This window comes from Schistocerca serialis, chromosome 1 (genome assembly GCF_023864345.2).
Source record: "Schistocerca serialis cubense isolate TAMUIC-IGC-003099 chromosome 1, iqSchSeri2.2, whole genome shotgun sequence".
Lineage (NCBI taxonomy): Eukaryota > Metazoa > Arthropoda > Insecta > Orthoptera > Acrididae > Schistocerca > Schistocerca serialis.
Window position 1 is genome coordinate 875849141 of NC_064638.1, and position 16460 is coordinate 875865600.

Below are 16460 nucleotides of genomic sequence, written 5' to 3' on the forward strand. Positions count from 1 at the left end.
ATGCCTTAGTTTACGAAAGTTTAGGTCTGATTTGACTTGCATCTCTGGCTTGATTTCAGCTTCCTCATGACAGTGTCACACTTGCTAATTCCATCTTCTATCATAGACAGCAGCTCCTCGAAACAGGCCATGTCCATCGTCACAAAGCTCCGAAGTTCATGCAGCTCTTCGAGCCTCAGTTTTTTCAGAAGCAGTGACTATAACCCCTGCCTTTGTCCCCTCTTTTCAGCCAGGATCGAACTCAACAACATCTGGCCTTTTGTTTTCATCGTCATTCTGCCCTAATCTGAACTTTTACTGTCACTACGTCCGCCCCACTAGCTGAACGGTCAGCGCGTAGGAATGCCACGCACGGGGGCCGGGGTTCGATTCGCGGCTGGGGCGTCGCACTCAATAAGACTTGCAAGACTTGCACTTGGCGGCAGAACTTCCCTCCTGGGAAATCCAGGCCACAGTCGCCATACGATCATGTCCATTTCCACTGTCACTACCGGGGCAATAGCTCAAAAAACAAGTGGGTCCTCCCTGTTCAACATACTGTATAAATACATATACCTGTGTAACCAAGTGTCATAATATAAAACTAACTGAGTCTGTAATTCAGAACAGTAGTACCTACAAAAGAGATGAACAATTATTAAGAAATAATGATAAACATTTCCTTATGAAACAGGCACCTTGAGTCCCATAAATAAATCGAACGGATAACGTTCCAATATGTCACACGGTCCCCCTTATGTTTCGTGCAGTAGAACGAACGACTTCACAAGAGATCAGACAGTTCTGTTTGTGTTCCGCAAGATAGCACTGTCTACTGCTCATGCGCGCCAGGTGTAGCCTGCATGGATGATGTAATAAGAGCGGTCGGCGTGGCCGTGCGGTTCTAGACGCCACAGTCTGGAACCGCGTGACCGCTACGGTCGCAGGTTCGAATCCTGCCTCGGGCATGGATGTGTGTGGTGTCCTTAGGTTAGTTAGGTTTAAGTAGTTCTAAATTCTAGGGGACTGATGACCAGAGATGTCAAGTTCCGTAGTGGTCAGAGCCATTTGAACCATTTTGATGTAATAGGTCTACGTGAAGCAGCGTGTAGTTACAGATATGAACGCTTGAGGCGCTGCTGCATGGGTCTACGGTTTAGGCGAAGGGCCTTACGCTGTGTTGTGCGCATGCCCGGAGGTTGTCAACCTTAAAGGTAGCTACTGCAAGTTCGCAGTATTGTCCTCACTTCATTTCGCCTCTTATACGCGCTGAGTCTCAATTGTACGCCAGCTTTGTGTTTAGACAGTACAGTGTCAAATTAAATGATTTCTTGTGCTAGACGAAGATAGTGTTTTCTGAGCATCTCTGGCTCGTAATCACACAATGAAAGTTTTACATGACTAAAACTTACATCCTAATAAGACAACGCACATGGAATAGGCAAAATGAAATCTTTCCTTAATATATCAGCCGTAATAAGTATATTCAAGTGGACAGTATGTCATCTCTTAAATACGCATACATGGATTGCCCCAAGCTGTGCTTGATCAGTATCAAATTCTTTTTAATGCACAGATTCACGTATGTCTTTCTATAGGTAGAACCTTTTTTCCTTACCACTGTTTAAGTATAAAGGATGAAGGATTTTTGATGTAGCAAATGGCCCTGTGTACAGCAGTTGACACTTGTGAATTAACTTACCATACTCTATCGATTTTGGATGTTGCTTGGTCCATAATCAGGGGCGGTTCTTCCGTAGAACATTCGGTACAGCATCATCGTTTAAAAGCTGCTGTGGTATAAATTTTTTGAAGAAAGATATTAATCCAAGAGCCGGCCATGGTGACCGAGCGGTTCTAGGCGCTTCAGTCTGGAACCGTACGACTGCTATGGTCGCAGGTTCGAATGCAACCTCGGGCATGGATGTGTGGGATGTCCTTAGGTTAGTTAGGTTTAAGTAGTTCTAAGTTCTAAAGGACTTATGACCTCTGTTGTTGAGTCCCATAGTGCTCAGAGCCATTTGAACCATTTTGAACTAATCCAAGATATCTGTTCCTTATTTTGAGATACAGGGCAGTGTCTGAAATCATCGAGCTTCGTAGTGTCTGGACTAGGTCTTGAGGTGATATTATATGTCCAAGGAACTTAACCCTTTGTTTACCGAAATGTAACTTCGTTAAGCTTCCTGTGACCGACATGTAATTTGTTAGGTTGGCTGTGACTTCATATTCTGAAAATCTATACAAGCCTTGAGCCATGAGCCTTAAGTGTTCTGACCACGTGAAGGTAGCGATCAGTAGATCATCAAAATACACAGCGACTCTACTTAACAATTCAGGTCCTAAGACTCGATCTAAAGTAGAAATAAGTACGCTTACACTGACGTTTAACCCCAAAGAGAGAACGCAGAACTCAGATTCTGCCCCCACATACAAAGACAGTGTACTTACGGCTGTCTGCACGTAATGCAATTTGCCAGTAAGAGGTCAGAGTTTACTATGGTGAGATACTTAACGTTATGGAATATTCAAAGTCGTTTTTCCAGGTTGTCGGGATGCGTCCTGACAGGCACAATAATTTTATTTATTCCTCTTGAATCAAGCATAATGCTGATACTACCATCTGATTTGCTAACGGCCAAAATTGGGTTACAATATGGAGATAATGATGTTTGTATTATTTCCCAGTTTAGATTTCTATTGTTATCTATCCTCGCAGCCTCCTTCTTCGCTCTTGGAATGGGGTAAGATGAAAAGCAGAAAGAGGGCGTCATTCAAAAACATGAGCATAAAGTATTAAAAGCTCCTGCAAAAAATGGTTCAAATGGCTCTGAGCACTATGGGACTGAACATCTGAGGTCATCAGCCCCCTAGAACTTAGAAGTACTTAAACCTAACTAACCTAAGGACATCACACACATCCATGCCCGAGGCAGGATTCGAAACTGCGACCGTAGCGGTCGCGCGATTCCAGACCGAAGTGCCTAGAACCCCTCGGCCACAGCGGCCGGCCTAAAAGCTCCTGCAGTTCTTCCTTTTGTTCTTCTGTGAGACACGCTGACTCACTTCACTTACCTTGGCATACACGATCTCAGTGCCTATTTCCTCTTCCTGTGATTGTCAGTTCCGTGGGTGTTTGCAAGCATGATAGTAGGGCAGAAGAATTGTATTCGAACGTCAGCAATGTACTGTATTTTGATTTGCTTTCTCTGGCGATTGACTTGACAAGGTCTACTGAGTATTGTTGGTCATTCACAACGAAATGACACTTCCCCTTACAAATGTCAATTTGTGTTTGGTATTTCCTAATGGTGTCTATGCTGATAAGGCAGTTAACTACTAGTCTTTCAACCACAATAAAAATGCATTGCAAAGAGAAGCTATCAGTTTGAATAGGAATCCTTGTCTGCAATTTTACGCCTTTAGACTTATCTCCTACAGTTATTAGGATTTTACAATTTTGGACTGGGAGCGTCGATATGTCATCTCGTTTTTGGTAATTGATCAAGCCGGTCCTGTGAAATTATATTCTTGGTAACTCCAGTGTCCAGTGCTATGGGTACCCTTAGACCAAATATTTGTGCTTTGATTACTGCCTGTACTGTGTCTTCATTTTCATCTACACTGTTGGTAATATCTTCCTGGCACAGGTCATCTTTGGTTTCACCACAGTTGTCGTATCTAAGAAAAGAGCTTTTAACTAGTTACATGCACCCACTCCTATTAGTGGTCATCGAACGGCGACCTAACGAGACCAGTTCGAGTTCTCCGAATTACTCTGAGCGCTGACCTCCTCGTTAGGGGTAACCTCAACTATGAGCGTATTATGCGTCTGATTTCGGCAGTTACTATCTTTCGCGGCTGTCGATTCTAAATTTCGTTGTTCCTGGCCGCCATTCGAAACGTAATGTTTATTGTAATGATTATAGTCAGGCGGTGGCGGATTATTTTGTAGCCTGGTTGCATTCTGCCCTTGTCAGGTGCCGTTCGGATCATTGTCCCCGGTCGGTGGCGCATTGTACGTTTGCTGACTCTAACCTCTCTGGCCATGAAATCCTGCCGCGCGGAGTGGCCGCGCTGTTTGAGGCACCATTCACGGATTGCGCGGCCCCTCCCGCCGGAGGTTCGAGTCCTCCCTCGAGCACGGGTGTGTGTGTTGTTCGTAGCATAAGTTAGTTTAAGTAGTGTGTAACTCTAGGGGCCGATGACCTCAGCAGTTTGGTTCCTTAAGGTACTATTTCGCTGCAACCGCCGGCCGGCAGTGACTGCGGGCAGTTGACTCTGTTCTTTTAGACAAAGCACAGGAACATATGTCGTAACTACTCGGCAGTCAGCGGTCGTGACGTCATCGCGACTGCCGCGTCTCGGCCGCAGAAGAAGCAGTCAAGCAGTTGGGCCGTGACTGTCAGGTGTGTGACGACTGCAGAAATCAACGACGCGCTATGTCGAAGAAAGGTTTTCACGATGACGACGACGAACAGTTAGTGGAGTATGTGAGCAGATACTCTGCACTGTATGATCATCAGCGTACAGATTTCAGAAATGTGATGGCAAAGGATAATGTGGAAGAAGATAGGAGAAACAATGAAAAAAGATGGTAAGTGTTTTGCATATATGCATTCATTTATTTATGTTTTTTTTCCTAGTGTGACAAATTGTACAATATGGAGGCTACAACAATGCTTCCATTCATTCTGTCACCAAACGATTACAACAATAGTCGTTACGAGTAGTAACAATAATTTATTTACTTTATTTGAGCCTTAGTTCTTTTCCAGGTTGTAATCATTGATTTGTAGGTTCACAGAAGTAATTCTTAAATGTATCTCGTACCTGAAACCCTTCAGCTTGGCCGGCCGCAGTGGCCATGCGGTTCTAGGCGCTACAGTCTGGAACCGCGCGACCGCTACGGTCGCAGGTTCGAATCCTGCCTCGGGCATGGATGTGTGTGATATCCTTAGGTTAGTTAGGTTTAAGTAGTTCTAAGTTCTAGGGGACTGATGACCTCAGAAGTTAAGTCCCATAGTGCTCAGAGCCATTTGAACCTTCAGCTTGGTAGAATCCCCCTGTTCGGGGCAGGGGAATAATGTTCTGTGGTAAACTCACGTCATGGTCAAGTTCATAAAAAGGTCGTCCTCTTTTTTCTAAATAGGCGTCCCTGAGGAGTTTGTGTAGACAGCAACAAGCTATGACGAGTTTATCACATGTGTTATGTTGCAGATTCAGATTTGTGTAGAACAATCGAAATACCTGACACAAAAGTCCAAAAGCGTTTTCAGAAACTCGGCGCACTCGTGACAATTTATAGTTGAAGGTCGCTTTTAATTTATCTGGCTGGGCAGACGAGCGAGTGTAAGGCTTGAGAATATGCTTTCGCAAGCGGAATGCCTCGTCGCCTACTATAACAAATGGCATCTTGATGTCAGTTAACGGAAGCTCTTCATCTGCTGGAAACACGTCTCCTTTCATGATCATTTTCCCCATTGCTGAGTTATTAAATATGCCACTGTCTCCTTCCTTCCCATATGAACCTACGTCTAACGCAACGAATTTACAGTTCGCATCAACCAATGCCAAAAGTACTATGGAGAAGTACCCTTTGTAATTCCAGAAAAGGGAACCACTTTTTCCAGGACACCGTATCCTTATATGTTTCCCATCAATCGCAGCACAGCAGTTAGGGAAACCCCAAAGAGTGTAGAATTCTTTCGCACCTTGCCTGAAAGATTCTCGAGATGGAGGAGGCAGGAAGATAGGTGCCAAGTGTTGGCACATAGCTTCTACTGTTTCACGAACTATGATGCTCACGTAGCTTGGTGATATCCGGAAACCATATCCAAGGGACACGGAACTCTCCCCTATAGCTAGAAATCTGTAACACAAACCATAATTATTATTAATACATGAAACATAAATAATATGTCTTGTCCCAATTACACAGCTAAACAAATATTGTTCCGTTTCAGGTAACCAGTGTAAGAAGAGATGGAAAGACATCAGAGATAACTACTGGAAAACAGTTCGAAAAGAACAACTGCAAATAGGTTGTGCAGCACCAAGTTCAACAACAAAATGGGGGTTGTTCAACAGACTAGCCTTTTTGAGAGATGTAGAAAGGGAGCGGTTGTCTTTTTGTAGTGTTCCACTAAAGGAGCCAACAAGTGTTGAAGGACTGCTATCTGATGAAGACGGACAAAATGCCAATGAAACAGGGCCTGACACTCCACAATCCATTGCTTCCTTGTCCTGTAGTGACGCACCTGCTGCCAACTCTTCCATCTCAGCTTGCAGATCGAGAAAAAGATATTGGGATTCAATCAACCAAAGGGGCCAACAACGATTTGAATTGCTGCAGAGCTTGGCTAATAATCGGGAGCCGGAAGATGAAGTGGAGCTGTTCATGAGAAGCATCGCAGCGTCCATTAGGAAACTATCACGTCACCTCATTAATAAAGTGAAAATTGACATTTTAAGCTATGTTACGGGACTTGACAGTTCTTCAGAATCATCTACATCTACAACTACATACATATATCGCAATCCACCATACGGTGCGTGGCGGAGGGTACCTCGTACCACAACTAGCATCTTCTCTCCCTGTTCCACTCCCAAACAGAACGAGGGAAAATGACTGCCTATATGCCCTGTACGAGCCCTAATCTCTCTTATCTTACCTTTGTGGTCTTTCCGCGAAATGTAAGTTGGCGGCAGTAAAACTGTACTGCAGTCAGCCTCAAATGCTGGTTCTCTAAATTTCCTCAGTAGCGATTCACGAAAAGAACGCCTCCTTTCGTCTAGAGACTCCCACCCTGAAGCATTTCCGTAACACTCGTGTGATTATCAAACCTACCAGTAACAAATCTAGCAGTCCGCCTCTGAATTGCTTCTATGTCCCCCCTCAATCCGACATGATAGGGATCCCAAACGCTCGAGCAGTACTCAATAACACGTCGTATTAGTGTTTTATAAGAGGTCTCCTTTACAGATGAACCACATCTTCCCAAAATTCTACCAATGAACCGAAGACGACTATCCGCCTTCCCCACAAATACCATTACACGCTTGTCTCACTTCATATCGCTGTGCAATGTCACGCCCAAATATTTAATCGACGCGACTGCGTCAAGCGCTGCACTAGTAATGGAGTATTCAAACATTACGGAATTCTTTTTCCTATTCATCTGCATTAATTTACATTTATCTATATTTAGAGTTAGCTGCCATTCTTTACACCAATCACAAATCCTGTCCAAGTCATCTTGTATCCTCCTACAGTCACTCAACGACGACACCTTCCTGTACACCATAGCATCATCAGCAAACAGCCGCACATTGCTACCCACCCTATCCAAAAGATCATTTATGTAGATAGAAAACAACAGCGGACCTACCACACTTCCCTGGGGCACTCCAGATGATACCCTCATCTCCGATGAACACTCACCATCGAGGACAACGTGCTGAGTTCTATTACTCAAGAAGTCTTCGAGCTACTCACATATTTGGGAACCAACCCCATATGCTCGTACCTTAGTTAGGAGTCTGCAGTGGGGCACAGAGTCAAACGCTTTCCGGAAGTCAAGGAATATGGCATCCGTCTGATATCCTTCATCAATGGTTCGAAAGATATCATGTGAAAAAAGGGCGAGTTGCTTTTCGCAGGAGCGATGCCTTCTAAAGCCGTGCTGTTGCATGGACAGCAACTTCTCTGTCTCAAGGAAATTCATTATATTCGAACTGAGAATACGTTCGAGAATCCTGCAACAAACCGATGTTAAGGATATTGGTCTGTAATTTTGAGGATCCGTCCTTCTACCCTACTTGTATACAGGCGTCACCTGCGCTTTTTTCCAGTCGCTCGGGTCTTTACGTTGGGCAAGAGATTCGCGATAAATGCAAGCTAAGTCAGGAGCCAATGCAGTAGAGTACTCTCTGTAAAACCGAATTGGAATCCCATCAGGACCTGGCGATTTATTTATTTTCAACCCATTCAGCTGCTTCACAACACCGGAATGTGTATCGCTATGTCCTCCATACGGGAATCTGTACGAGACTCAAACGGCGGTATGTTTGTACGATCCTCCTGCGTGAAAGATTTCTCAAATGCTACATTTAAAATTTCAGCTTTCGTTTTGCTGTCTTCCGTTGCCAGGTCAGACTGATCAGTGAGTGACTGGGTGGAAGCCTTCAACCCGCTTACTGATTTTACGTAAGACCAGAATTTCCTTGGGTTTTCAGCAAGATCTTTTGCTAAGGTACCATCTCTTGTGCCACTACCTGTCAGAATCAATCCTTCCAGCTCGTCTTCCTTTTCATTCCCGTTCGAACGAACTTCATCGGTTGGAGACGATACGTACACTTTCACCCCATTAATAAACGTCGAACCACAAGCAGGCAATACTACTTTTGAAAATAATTACTAATCATAATGTAAACACAGTGCAAAGATAAAGTAAAAACAAACAACAAACTTACAGACCCTGAGTCGTTTCCAAATAAACCTATTATTTTAATAGAAATTTATGTTATTTCATAGAGATACAAAATTATCCATCTTAAACCATTGTTGATGAATACGTATGTTTTTATACAGCTACTTACCGTAAAGTCACTGCCATATTTTCGTCGACTTCTATTGGAGTTAGCACTGCACTGATAGCTGTTCCTGCTATATCTTCTTTCACCAGACTTATAACCGAACTGGGATGAGTGAAGTCTAAGGAAATTTCTGAATCTCTCTTCATTGTTTCGCAAATGACCGGTTACTAAGTTAGCGTAAATTCCTTAACTTTTCCGTGTTTGGAAAATGCTGTGGGGATAAGATCTTGTAAGCATTGCAATAATTTCCTCTTCTTCTTCCTCATCCACCAAAAAAACCTAGAATGGTATTAGCATCCATGTTGCGAACTCACGTGCGTGTTCCTTTCACAGAGGTAACTCACTGAGTGGCGTGGCTGCTGCGGTCAGCAGTCTCAACGAAATACACAGGCAGTGACGGTCGACCTTTAGGAATTCACACACATTTGAACATAAAATCCTGACCGATTGAAATTCTGTCCTTGGTTATTTTTATATCATCGCTTGAATTTTTCCCCCTTTCAATTACCAAATTGGTTACTGTTGGAACTGCTGTGAGGGGGATTAGCTAAAGACGTTGTTGGCTGTTATTGCCATTCCTGCTGTCTTATTCGTTAGATTGTATGGGGTCTGCCTGCGCGCTGTCACTTTGTGGCTGTGCAGGTTTCTCTTCGTATATAAGATCAATGGAATCGAGAACTGAGAGGAAATTCTCTATATCGTGCTCAGGAGTGGTGATTAATTTCTCTTGTATGTAAGCCAGTAGTAGGCATTTCAAAATTTTTAGGACATCTACCTATGATGTCGGGCTTGTCCAGTAACAGGTTTTATTTAGCTACTTCTCAAAGAGTCTTCCGAGCCCTCCGTGTTTACTGCTGACAGATGCCGGGTTAAACACCTCGTGCCTCAATCTCTCTTGTACTGCGATGGACCAGAACTTGTCTAGGAATACCCTTTCAAACTGTTCGTAGGTCTGACATTTTTCCGCCATGCCAGTGGCCCACAAAACATCACCCTGTGTATCACCTACCATAAAGCGTATCTTCTGCGCTTCGGACCAATTCCTTGGCAAAACGTTCTGGAAGGCTCTTATGAACATGACTGGGTTTGTCCGCTTATCTTCGGAAGAAAAACATCGGAAACTGCCTGTGTGGTAATAAGGCTTCATCTGCGAAGAAAGTAGAAAGGCGTGCAGTACTGTCCGTAGCAGGCGTGGCATTGTTTTGATGTATCGGATCGTGAATACATCTGCGCGACAGGTACAGAAGTCGACAGCGCCTGCTGCATGTTATAGTTGTGATGTACTGTATTTCACCTGACAGGTTAGGGTTCAAGTGCGGATAGATGTTCGTATTATCTATCCTGTCTGTTGACACCTGATAGCTTGTGGCTGAATGTTCCCTTTCCTTTTCAATGCTACTAACGATGTTAATTCGCGATTTTTCTTCCACCGCTTTCAACCTCTGATCTGTTTCAGCTCTTAGTTCTGCCTTCTGTACCTTCATCGATTTCTCGATCACATATACATAACGATTGTGTGGACTACCTTCTGCACCAGGATACTGCCATGTTCTATGATACCAGCCTCGGCTCTATCAAATGGTTCAAATGGCTCTAAGCACTATAGGACTTAACATCTGATGTCATCGGTCCCCTAGACTTAGAACTACTCAAACCTAACTAACCTAAGGACATTACACACATCCATGCCCGAGGCAGGATTCGAACCTGCGACCGGAGCAGCAGCACGGTTTTGGACTGAAGCGCCTAGAACCGCTCGGCGACACCGGCCGACTCGGCTCTATCCTTTATTTCCTTAATGTCTTTATCTATCCTTTCTTGCTCCTTTCTCATGAACTGAGTATTTAAAGTTATGCTACTTAGTGTCAATGACAGGTCTTGCATCTGTTCAGGTAGGCATCTGTACGCTGTTTGCAACCCGTCAAAATACCAGCGAGTGTATTTACATTTTGGCACAATTGTGACTGCTCGTGTTGCATTTTCGTCTGAGGCTCAGATACCTCCTTCACCTTTCCCGCGAATTGTTCTAGTGTCTCGCCTGCTGATGACAGTTTTTTGCTTAAATTACTTATATATTGTGACAAATCAGTGAGCAATTGTGTTTTTAGATCTTTCCCCATATTTATTTATCCGATAATTCATTTGAAAGACCAGCACGCAATTCTTTTGCCAAGCCATTCAACTGTTGCGCTAAGTCGATTTCGAAAGCATCAAGAGTTTTCTGTTGCTATTCAAGTGATCCATTTTGTGTTTTATTTGTTGCGATGTCCATGCCGGTGACGTTTTTTGTCTGGCTATCCGGCAAGGGACTGCCAACAATGTGCCTTTCTTGTGCACTCATTTTTTGAGGATTTTACAGTATGACCAGATAAATGAATATTTTTGAAAATGAAATACTCTGTGCGTAAGAAGGAAGGTACCACTACGAAATCTATTCAGATGTGCATCGCTAACATGTATCAAAATACATTGTCGGCGTAGCTCAATTGTATGCTCTCATTTCTCTATCTGAAATTAAAAATGGCTCTGAGCACTATGGGACTTAACTTCTCAGGTCATCAGTCCCTTAGAACTTAGAACTACTTAAACCTAACTGACCTAAGGACATCACACACATCCATGCCAGAGGCAGGATTCGAACCTGCGACCGTAGCGGTAGCGCGGTTCCAGACTGTAGCGCCTAGAACCGCTCGGCCACTCCAGTCGGCACCTGAAATTAATTTTCTGTCCAGATGTTTACGTATTTCACGAGAATGTTACAATTCGCGAATTGGGTTAGAAGAGGTACTGCGATCACTCTCGGCAGAGACACTACTGAGCACGATCAAGTACGTAATGGATCGTAAATTTTCCTACCTCATCGTTGCCCTCTTTCGCTCCTTCCGGAATTAATTCTCCAATAGATTATATTTAATCCTTTACACATCGCGTGATATCCATCGTTGTTGGGATAACATAGTATCTCATTCATGAAACAGAGGAAAGCAAGATTTAGTACAATGAAAAATTTACAAGATTATTTAATTATTTTAAATTATTACAAGCGTGCTAACTCTCTCCCGATGACGACGTCCTACCATAGGTCGCATGATATGGTGTTGCGGAGAGAGATAATGTGAATTGTTCCGAGCCGAAGTACTTACAGTGAAATTTCGAATAGCAAGCATAATTCGGTCCAGAGTCTTACTCGTAGTGCGAAACACTCGTTAAGCGAAACAATTCATCCCATATAAATTAATGTAAAATACGGTAATGCTTCCCAAGAACACTAGGCGAAAACGTGACACAGCATTATCGTCAAATAAATTTATAGTGAGCGTAGCCATTGCTTTTTTTTTTTTTAATGTACGTTGCAACCGATTCCCATGCTTTAATAATTTCTCTTATTGCGCCAGAAGATTGCTGCTTTGCTGTTACCGCCTCCTCCTCCTCCTCTGAGGAACCCCTTCCTACAACTTCCTGTTGTGAAACACACTGAAACTCCATAAGCTCTTCGGTGGTCATTTCTTGGCTGTGATCTTCCAAAAGCTCATCGGTATCATTGTTATCCGCTTCTAATACCACGCTCTTAGCCGAAGACACAATCTGAGTACTGGCTTCTCAGGTACTGACTCAAATGCCTCAGAGTTACATTCAACAACACACTTCGGCCAACGTTTCCTCCAAGGTCTTTTGGTAACCCCTTCCCATGCCTTTCCGATCATCTTGATGAAGGCAACGATGTCGAAGTGATATTTCCATAACTCTCTGAGAGTGAGACTGGTAGCTTCAGTCAACTGAAAACAATGCTCGAAGCCGGCCGGAGTGGCCGAGCGTTTCTAGGCGCTTCAGTCTGGAACCGCGCGACCGCTACGGTCGCAGGTTCGAATCCTGTCTCGGGCATGGATGTGTGTGATGTCCTTAGGTTAGATAGGTTTAAGTAGTTCTAAGTTCTAGGGGACTGATCACCATAGAAGTTAAGTCCCATAGTGCTCAGAGCCATTTGAACCATTTGAACCAATGCTCGAAGAGTGCTTTAGAGTACAGCTTCTTAAATTTAGAAATAATCTGCTGGTCCATAAGCTGGAGTAACGGAGTGGTTTCGGAAGGCAGAAATTGGATCTAGATGAACTGAAATTTTCAAGGCAGTGGTCTTGTAGCCTGTAGAATGGGCAGGAGGGTTGTCTGTGACAAGCAAGACATGGAGTGGCAGATTCATCTCAAGCAAATATTTTTTCACTGAAGGACTAGACACTTAATTGATTCAATCACAGAAAAGATCATGTGTCACCCAAGTCTTGTTGTTGAACCTTCACATCACACTTAACCTGCTCTTCTGGACTTTACACTTCTTGAAGGCTCATGAAGTTTCTGAATGGTAAACAAGCAGCGGCTTAATTTTCTAATCGCCGCTTACATTTGCACAGAATAGCAGTGTGAGATGATCTTTCATTTGCTTGTGACCGGGCAATGCATTCCCCTCTGCTGTTATCAAGGTACGCTTCGGCATCTTTTTCCAGAGTACATCCGTCTCGTCACAATTAAAAACCCATGGTGGCAGATAACCCTCAGAATCTACGAGCATCTTGCTGATGAAGTTCTCTGCTGCCTTTGTGTCTTAGCTGGCTGCTTTGCTGTCCTCTCTTAAACTTCTCGAACCACCCACGGCTTCCCTTAAACACTTCTTCGGGCACTGATGATCCTGGCGTCTTCTTAATGAGGTCGGCGAAAATCCTTCTCGCCGCATCACAAATGATATTCTCGTGAATAGTGCAGCCTTTCAATTGCCTTTCATTTATCCATATAAGGAGCTACCTTTCGACATCGTCCAGAATACAATACCGTTGTTTAGATACTCTTGTAACTCCCTTTGAAGCAACTGTCTCCTTAATCTCGTCCTTATTCTTGAAGATAGTGCAAATGGTTGATGTAGACCGATAGTATGTGCGTGCTAAATCAGCAACGCTCACACCACGTTTGCATTCTTCAGTAATTTTACGTTTCATTTCTAAGGTCATTTTCTTTCTCTTATGGTCGTCTTCTTGTGGCTTTATCTTCGGGGAAATTTCTATAAAGATTCTGAAAATTTGCACACACAAAAAAAATACAAGTTTAGAAAAATGCGTGATCATAAGCTGCACTAAGATGGCAGCGGAACAAGCGCTAAACCCACGCTGCAGTACGTACTAAAGACGTTGTTCATATGCCGCTGCCGACAGCGAAAGGTGTTCACATTGTTGAACGTTTCCCCTGCCGCGCGTGAACGGCTGGTAACGTCACACTAAATCGTCGTCACTCGTTATGCGACACATCGCTCGTTAAGCGAATTGTACGTTATGGTAGGTGATCGCCTAGCGAGGTTCCACTATATACTAATGCACGTTTAGCTACATCAGAAATTGTATGCCCAAAAACGCACGGAGGTATGGATGCGTGCTGGTTAAGTAACGTTGTGACAGTTCTGAAACATTAGTTGAAGATTGATTCCTTTGAGATGTGGTGTACGGCTTGTGGTTTACTTTGTCTCTCCAACCATATGCAACATTGTCGGCGTGGCTGCGGCAGCTATTCTCTCTTCGTGTTGATTTCTTCTACGAAAAGGTCCATTTAAAAATGCAAGACCTCGTCGCATTGGGATAAAGCTCGGTACGAGAGTGAAAATTTGTGACTTCCGCAGTCATAATTTTTAATTGATACCATACTGGAAGAGCTCAATTACATACGTCTTTGTCTACCAGCTCGAAAGACCGACAGACACAGGCATCGGTGGAAAAAAAAGGTATATAAAATAATCGATAGTTAAGCCTTCAATTTTCAGTTAGCATACGTAGATAGTCATAGATACCTACGATATTTTCGCAGTACTGGGTCAGCGCGAATATTTATTTGTATGTATAGATCTTTTAAAGAACCTACACAACTCGTGGGGCTTCTAGGGGTATAAAAGCAAGACCCGCAGTGGATTCGAACGTCAGTTTCTTATCAGTGACGAAAGGAGTAACCGAAAAAGTAGTGCAGTGAGTGAATAAAACCAAACAGTGGAGTGTGAGTAGTCAAAGTGCTACAGTGACTGAATGTAAATTGAAAATAAAGTATGAAAACTGTACTTAATGTTTTTGTTGATAAGAAGTCGGTTTGATTTATGTTTTAAACAATGCCCAGACGTTAAAGAGAAGGACATATTGCCAGTTATGAAGCAAAATGGCGAGAAAAAGAAAACATGAAAAACAGCTAAAAACGATACAGACGAACAGCGCGAAGCACGTATAAGTCCCCAACGAACGAGACTGAGCATCGAGAGAATGAGAAACCGAAGAACAACGAAATGAAAGGACTAAAGAATCAATAATTGCGGCACGATCTTATAAGAAAAAAAAAAGAGAAAAAACTGCGAACTCAAGCCAGCCATGACAATATCACCCTACGAGAAGCGCGGATCAGAACAGGTTAACAGTACAACTTAACAAATGAAGCGTTCTACTACGACCCGACGAAAGGGTATAATAAACAGAAACATGTCGTAATCGAAAACATGGATAACATCTGCCAGTTCCGCAACGCGAAAAAGTTCAGTAGAGAAACAGCGGGATTCTGTTGTATGAATGGAAAAATATGATTATAACCACTGGAAGCATCTTCGCAGAAATATTTACATTACATGACCAGGAGAAATTCTATAATCAAAACACATTACTCAAAATTTAAAAGGGAACAGCGACTGCTTATAAATGACTTCTCTTGGTGTCACTTGCATCAACTCTAACAGAGATTAAATCGATTATGTTCTTTTTTTCCATCCAAGGACAAATCTATCACAACATGGGATCATCACTACCACTACCCAAGGAAGACCATAAATTTCTGACAGTAATTTCATAGGAAATGAAGAAACAGAAATCGATCAACGATGCACAAATATCACTGAACTGAGACGAGAGTTAGTCACGAGAGGTATAGAGAATTTTACACGAATACAGTCAACTGAGTCACGTATTCAGAACAGCACTAGACCGAATGATTAGTGATGACTACTAATTAATAATCAAGCTGACAAAACACCACATGGAGAACACTAACTTCGATTTAATGCACCTCAGATAGACGAAGTCGCCATCGTAATTGTAGAAAGTGAAAACAAAAGCTGTGACATATTTGTACATCGAAAAGAGGACTACAACGCATTGCAGAAAAACACCGTTCATATAACGCCTTGCAATATCCATTAATATTTCTCCACGGACAAGAAGGATATACGAGGTGCATTCAAGTTCTAAGGCCGCCGATTTTTTTCTAATTAAGTACTCACCCGAAATCGATGAAACTGGCGTTACTTCTCGACGTAATCGCCCTGCAGACGTACACACTTTTCACAACGCTGACGCCATGATTTCATGGCAGCGGCGAAGGCTTCTTTAGGAGTCTGTTTTGACCACTGGAAAATCGCTGAGGCAATAGCAGCATGGCTGGTGAATGTGCGGCTACGGAGAGTGTCTTTCATTGTTGGAAAAAGCCAAAAGTCACTAGGAGCCAGTTCAGGTGAGTAGGGAGCATGAGGAATCACTTCAAAGTTGTTATCACGAAGAAACTGTTGTGTAACGTTAGCTTGATGTGCGGGTGCGTTGTCTTGGTGAAACAGCACACGCGCAGCCCTTCCCGGACGTTTTTGTTGCAGTGCAGGAAGGAATTTGTTCTCCAAAACATTTTCGTATGATGCACCTGTTACCGTAGTGCCCTTTGGAACGCAATGGGTAAGGATTACGCCCTCGCTGTCCCAGAACATGGACACCATCATTTTTTCAGCACTGGCGGTTACCCGAAAATTTTTGGTGGCGGTGAATTTGTGTGCTTCCATTGAGCTGACTGGCGCTTTGTTTCTGGATTGAAAAATGGCATCCACATCTCAT